The sequence below is a fragment of the Mesoplodon mirus genome, assembly GCF_964341445.2.
Source record: "Mesoplodon mirus genome assembly, chromosome: 4".
NCBI classification, from domain to species: domain Eukaryota; kingdom Metazoa; phylum Chordata; class Mammalia; order Artiodactyla; family Ziphiidae; genus Mesoplodon; species Mesoplodon mirus.
The window spans coordinates 18430860-18438127 of NC_138979.1; the positions used below are offsets into that span (position 1 = coordinate 18430860).

The 7268-nt window shown below is 45.5% G+C and overlaps 1 protein-coding gene across 4 annotated transcripts in view; it reads right to left on the reverse strand.

The window, feature by feature from the left end:
* CUL2 (cullin 2) overlaps nucleotides 1-5853 on the reverse strand; it is an 80830-nt gene extending 74977 nt beyond the window's left edge. For 2 of the 4 annotated variants that reach the window (XM_082620057.1, XM_082620054.1), the window contains exon 1: nucleotides 5427-5622. The gene's annotated coding sequence lies outside the window, so the exon portion shown is untranslated. Of the gene's footprint in view, nucleotides 1-5426; nucleotides 5623-5694 lie in introns of those variants that run through there. The other 2 variants (XM_082620056.1, XM_082620055.1) reach the window with 2 other exon arrangements.
* Between the last annotated feature and the right edge of the window lie 1415 nt (nucleotides 5854-7268).

Consider the following 7268-nt stretch of genomic DNA (forward strand, 5'->3'; position numbering starts at 1 on the left):
AAATTTCGTTTTTAATATATTTAATAGAATCACAAAATACCTCTGCCATGTTTCCGGTTGACTGTAACAATTCCAGTATTGTAACAATGTTAATTTTCCTCATTTTGATCATTGTGCTCTGGTTATGTAAGCTGTTAACATTACAAAAAGCTGGGGGAGGGGCTTCCCCTGCCGATGCAGGCGACACGGGTTCGTGCCCCGGTCCGGGAGGATCCCACGTGCCGCGGAGCGGCTGGGCCCGTAAGCCATGGCCGCTGAGCCTGCGCGTCCGGAGCCTGTGCTCCGCAGGGGGAGAGGCCACAACAGTGAGAGGCCCGCGTACGGAAAAAAAAGAAAAGCTGGGGGAAAAGTATACTTGGGCTCTCTGTACTATCTGTGCAACTTCTCTGTAAGCCTAAAATTACTCCAACATTTTAAAAAATTGGGGGGACTTCCCTGGTGGTCCAGGGGTTAAGACTCCACACTTCCACTGCAGGGGGCACAGATTCAAAAATTCCACATGCTGCACAGTGCAGCCAAAACTAACTAAATAAATAAATAAAAATTTAAGTATCCTGTACTTTTTTTCAACTGAAGTAAAACAAAGCTGAGAAATTCAAGGAATATCTATACAGGGTAAATCCAACATTTCACTATTTGAAAAGCAACCTACATTGGAACAGGACTTAAGTCATTGAGTTAATAGATATTTATTAAGTATTTACAATATTCAGACCTCTCTCTACCAGGTACTAGAGATGCTGCCTTCAAGAAGCATACAGATGATAAGAGAAACAAAAATGATGAACTATTAGCCTGATTGATGAAAAATTCCGACACATACACAATCAGGCTATAATCCAATGATTAAATAACAACAGTAACATCATTTACAACGTTAAAATATATAAATGAAAATCCCTTGGATAACTAAAATCTTCAAATAGGACATTAACATATATACATTCACAGAGTTTAAGTAGGCTTAATACGTTCACCACACGTTTCATAGTAATTAGTGTCTATTGCTTCAAAAAGAAATATTAAATTTTTTCTACCAAAGATTATATTTCTCCAACCTAGAAGCTAGCTGCTTACTTATCTCAGACAAAAAAGAAAAAAAGAAGGTAACAATAACAAAAATAACCACAAGAATCACACTGAACAAAACAGTTCATAAATCAAGAACAATCTCAGAAAAAAAAGAGGTAGATCAATTTACATAAGAAGTTATCTGGCTAAAGAGAGCTAACTAAAAATCAAAATGCCAACCAATATAAAAAGTATTATAAATTCAGTAGAGAACACAATAAGTCTGGATTTTTTAATTCTTCCAAATAACAAAGCTTAAAGCAACTTACAGAATATTCCATCTCCCCTCCTCCAGGTCAATCAACAGGGTTTAACTGCACCCAAAAGTTGTTGCAGATGCTAATATCATGATCTTAACACTACTCATTGTCTCAAAATTTTTAAGAATCAAAGGAACTTCACTGTTCTAGTATCTCCAACAGGCCTTTCCAAATACACAGTAGTAACATAGTTTGAATCTACATACAGATCTTCTTCAACTTAAGATCGGGTTACATCCCACTAAACCCATCGGAAGTTAAAAATATCGTTAGGTTGAAATGCATTTAATATACCTAACCTACGAACATCATAGCTTAGCCTAGCCTACCTTAAACGTGCTCAGGACACTTACATGAGTCCACGGTTGGGCAAAATGATCTAACACAAAGCCTACTTTATAATAAAGTGTTGAATATCTCATGTAATTTTTTGACTACTGTACTGAAAGTGAAAAACAGAATGGTTGTATGGGCACAGAATGATTGTAAGTATATTGGTTGTTCACCCTCATAATTGCTGGGCTGACTGGGATCTGAGGCTCACTGCCCAGCATCACGAGATTATCATACTCCATATCGCTAGCGCCAGAAAAGATCAAAATTCAAAGTATGGTTTCTACTGAATGCATATCACTTTTGTACCATCATAAAGTTGAAAACTTGTAAGTCAAACCATCGCAAATCGGGGAAGGTCTGTATTCTTTAAGATAATAACACAAGGATTATGTTAACATCTGCAATGCAATAGAAACATTACTGTTAAGATTCAAACCCAGGCAAAGAGCCAGATCACTCTGAACAGATAGTTTGATTATTAACTGGTTACTGAGAGAGAATTCAGTCATACATCTCAAGTATCAATAACTTGTTATGTCTCATGATAACATTCCAAATTTCTGCTTGTTTTACTAAGATTTAACATCAGCCAAACTTCTTCAAAATATTAACGTTCAAGGGCTTGATCTTGTCATTAATTTACTTGAATTTAACTGACAGTACATATATGAAAACGCTGCTTTCAATCATAATCAAACATTATTTTAGCATATAAAGAAAACAGGCAGATAAGGTGAAACACACACACACACACACACACACACAGTGCAAACTTCTGTAAAAAGCCTCACAAAAATAACAGCTCTTTAAACAACTCCACATTTTCAGGTCCCAAACTCAAAGAGGGCAGGGACCAAATCAGAAAATGTTGCAGTGCCCCCGGACTGTCTCCTCTTCTTTCTACATTCTTTCTTTAGGTGGTCTCATACTGCTTCATAACTTTTAAATACTATTTAATACTCTTAAACATACAAGGTGTCAAAGCAAGGAAAGTATGCTGCCGCTTTTGCCGAGTGGGGAGAAGAATCTACACACATTTGCCTACATGTGCACAAAATATACCTTTGGAAAGATGAGTAAGAAACCACTAACATATCTGGCCTTGACAAAAACTGCAGGGACAAGAAATAGAGGAGATTTTCATTCTATATCCCATCAAACATTTCAAATTCTCAATCAGGTGAATGTAGTTTCTATCCAAACATAATTATAATAAACCAACAGATAAAGGCGGATGACTCCCCATCTCTTTCTCTCACTAGAATTTAAATCTGACGAAGGCAGAGATTTTTTTCTATTTTTTCACTACTATACATCCCCACCGCCTAGTCCACAGCTAGTACTTGAAAAATATTTGCTGAATGAACGAAGGACTCCCTAACCTCTCCACTGAAGTCCAGACGTGTATATCCAACTGCCTGCTTCTCACCTCCACGTGAACATCTAACAGGTCCTATGTAATACGTCCCCTCCAACCCTATCCCCATATAACAACCTGCTTCCCTCACTTCTTCCCCATCTCAATACGTGGCATCACCATGCCCCAGGTGAAGCCCCAAACCCAGGAGCCACCCCTGTCCCAACCAACTGCATTCCCATCCAACCATGCCAAATCACTACTTTTAACTATAAAATATATCTCAACATCTTTTTTGCTTGACTCCAGTCACTACTCAAATCTGCCACAGACTTCTCACTGGTATCCCTGCTATTCTCCTCTTATCCAATCTCCTTCACAGTCAGATTGTAAACCAGACCATATCACTCCCAGCTTCACAAAAAGGGAATAGCTTTTCAATGTACTTTAAGAATAAAAGCCGGGCTTCCCTGGTGGCGCAGTGGTTCAGAGTCCGCCTGCCGATGCAGGGGACATGGGTTCGTGCCCCGGTCTGGGAGGATCCCGCATGCCGCGGAGCGGCTGGGCCTGTGGGCCATGGCCGCTGAGCCTGCGCGTCCGGAGCCTGCGCGTCCGGAGCCTGTGCTCCGCAGCGGCGGAGGCCACAGCAGTGAGAGGCCCGCGTACCGCAAAAAAAAAAAAAAAAAAGAATAAAAGCCAAACAAACTCCTCTGGATAACAGACCTCACATGACCTGACTCCTGGCTACCACCTAACCTCTTCTCTCTCACGAGGGTCCCAGCCCACCTTCACTGAGTTTCTTTCAATTTGCCGAACCCAAGCTTGAAACCACCTCTAGGGACTTCCATTTACTGTTCCCTCAGACAGGAACACTCTTCCCTCAGACTTCCAAAGGCTAAATCCTTCCCACTTTTCAGATATCAGGTCAAAAGTCACCTCACACGGGTCTTTCCTGACCACAGCATCTGAAGCAGTCTGCCCCAGTCACTACCACAACTCCCTATTTTACTTCCTTTATAGCACTTATGATTCTCTGAAATTGCTTTTATTTCTTAATTACTTTCCGACTTTCCCTTACCTCCCAGAATTGAAGCTCCAGGAAAGCAGAAATTTCATGTGTTTTGTTTATGGTTGTATCCCTAATGCTTCCAGTAATGCTTGGCATACGAATCAGGTGCTTAATATTGAACTGTTAGACAAGGCAAAACTGACTTTAAAGAAGGTCCACAGCATTTAATTTAGTGACAGACTGGTGACGATAAAAAACATGAATAAACTACCTTTCCACATAAAACACTGAAAAAATCACCAAAGGGTGGAGAGTGAAGTAAGAGTATTTCAGATGCATGTGAACACTCAAAGACATAGAAAAGGTATTTTTCACATACTTTGTGCATGCACACTACAGAGATGTTCCCCCAACTTATAAACAGCATCTGGGGGGGGATTAACTCAAAACACTGTGTACATCTGCTATTTCATCTCTGACTCTTTTGGAAGGGTCTTCCAAACACTGTATTTGGGCAAAAGAGGCAAAATATAAACAATTTGTTCAACTGTCTGTCTTGGAAAGAACTGTGAGATTGTAAAAAGGAGGGAGCAGTCTTTTGAGTGTTTTTAAATGCCTATTACGTAGTCGGTAGTAAATGAGAACTAAGTGATTATTTCCCATACCTTACTATGAGTGTAGATTTGGGAACAGGTCTAGTTCAAAGATGCTTACACTGTAAAGTCAAACAGGCTGTAGCGAATGTTAATAGTTTTTATCTTACTATCAAAATTTTAACTTCCAAGGCACTGTCCTTCAACTGGTAATAGTAATCCCTGGGGAAAGGAGAGGATTTAACGATAACAACAGCTTGCAACTCGCAAATGTTTTATGTACATGCACGCATTTGCGGGGTGATGGGGAATGGTGCAGACTCCCTGGTGTGTAACTAAGTGCTCTTAAGAGAGTCTAAGGATCTAATTTCACCAAACCCTAAGTGGTGAGACAGGTCTAGCACGCACATAGGACACTACTCCCCAGAGCTATCAATCTTCGCTGTCTACGGAAACAAAAGTGAAAACACTCGTAGTAAGGATATAAGAGACTGATGCCGCCGCCCCCCCCCCGCCCCCAGCAAGCACACAGAGCTCTGTGCCCGCGTGAGGACGTAAATAAGCAGAGAACACGCACTCGCACCTTCCCTCCCTAGGAGGAAAATGAGGCCGAGGGAGGGGCGGCCAAGACCGGCTTGGGAGGCCCGGGATGCAGTCCGGGGTCGGCCGGGCTCCGGGGCTGGCGATCCTGGAGCCGGGGTCACCCACAGGACACCCGGTCCCCAGCCGCCCCTCCATCCCTCCCCTCCCCCTCCGTGCCCCCAACTCCTCTCCCCACCCCAGCCCCGCCACCCACTAACCGGGAAGGGAAGTTTCCCGGTGCTCGCAGCCGGCTCCGGGCCTTCAGCGGGTTACCTGCTGCAGAGGCGGGACGCGGGGCAGGGGCCAGGGGTGGGAGACAGCCCGAGGGCGCGCAGGACGAAGCCCGGCGAGGAGGGTGGGCGGCGGCGGCTGTCAGCTCTGTCCCTGCTCACCGCGCTGCCATTACTGCGCGCAGGCGCCTCCCCGCCGGCCGCCGCCACCGCCGAGAAGGGGGGGGCCGGGCCGGGGCCGCGGCCGGGCGCTCACCTGCCGCCGCGGGAACACGGCAGAGCTCCCGGATGGGACGGCGCTGTGGGAAGCGGAGAGGGGAGAAGGGCGGGCGGGCTATGCGAGCTGTGAAACAACTGTCCTCCGATGCCCGGCTTTCCCGACACGCCCTCGGGGATCCTCTTCCGCGGCCTCCGACCCCCCTGCGCCGGCGATGGTAGAGTCCGCGTACGGCGAGTGCCGAGGGCCGCTCTTGTGCGATCGCGGAAGGCCGCGGGACCCGTTCTCCGAGCGACTGCGAGTGGCTCCAGGTGCCCACGAGCCCTCGCTGTTCGCTGAGCAGGGGACCGGGGACCCCCAAGTTAGGGACTGCTGATAACAATGTGTCAGAAAAGTGGTCTCAACACAAGGATTTATCCCTTGAGTTCTTTCAGAACTATGTGAATGTTCTGATACACCACCATCTCCTTGCCACCTACTTCTATGGGCTTTTCAAAAGATCAATATGTATTAGCAAAATTAGTTTCCTCGGACATATTCCTTTTGTAGTAGGTTTTTATCTGTAGCCATTCTGAGACACAAATGTGTATTTTCAGTAGAGGCCCGTCTCTTCACAGCCGTGACCCCAACTCTCCGCCTCTCCGCACCTGTCAGTCCAAGGGTTTCCTCGCATACAATTTCTAAGGGTGATGTTGACAAAAGGGCAGACGCACCCATCACCTCCTAGTACACACAACACCGCACGGAACAAAAGCCTGGCTTTATTCCTTATCAGCCTTTCGTATCTACAAGATCTCAGAAGTCAGAGTCTAGTCTTCTTTGTGCGTTCTGAGCAAGCCTTTCCCTTCCAACACTCTTTTCTTCAAACTATTTGGACCAGTCCTTTAGGGCCCACTTAAAATCCTGATAAGTCCCACCGGTCTTTCTCCTCTTCTAATCTGCCTCTCACTGCACTTGAAGTCCGCAGCCCTTCTTTTAAGAAAGTTATTATTATATGCTAAATTCAATTCCATTATATGACCTGTTTTCTCACATGTTCTCCTTCTAATTCAGCAATTCTAAGTGTGATCCCCAGACCTCTGGAAATCTCCAAGAGCTTTTTAGGGTTCCCAATGTTAAAAACAATCTTCGGGGCTTCCCTGGTGGCGCAGTGGTTGAGAGTCTGCCTGCCGATGCAGGGGACACGACTTGGTGCCCCGGTCCAGGAGGATCCCACATGCCATGGAGCGGCTGGGCCCGTGAGCCATGGCCGCTGAGCCTGTGCGTCCGGAGCCTGTGCTCCGCAACGGGAGAGGCCACAACAGTGAGAGGCCCGCGTACCGCAAACAACAACAAGAACAATCTTCGTCGTAAATGACATGTTCTTTGTCTTTTTTTCTGGGTTCACATAACAGCTGACATCGCCTCAGCAGAAGTCAAGAGGGTGGCACAGGGAATTCCCTGGCGGTCCCATGGTTAGGACTCGACGCTTTCACTACCGTGGGCTTACGTTCGATTCCCGGTGGAGGAACTAAGATTCCCCCCAAGCCCGGTGGCTGGACGAGAAAAAAAGAAGAGGGTAGTACAAAACTATCCCGCTGGTCGTTGCATTGCTCCCATACTCTCCCAGTTTT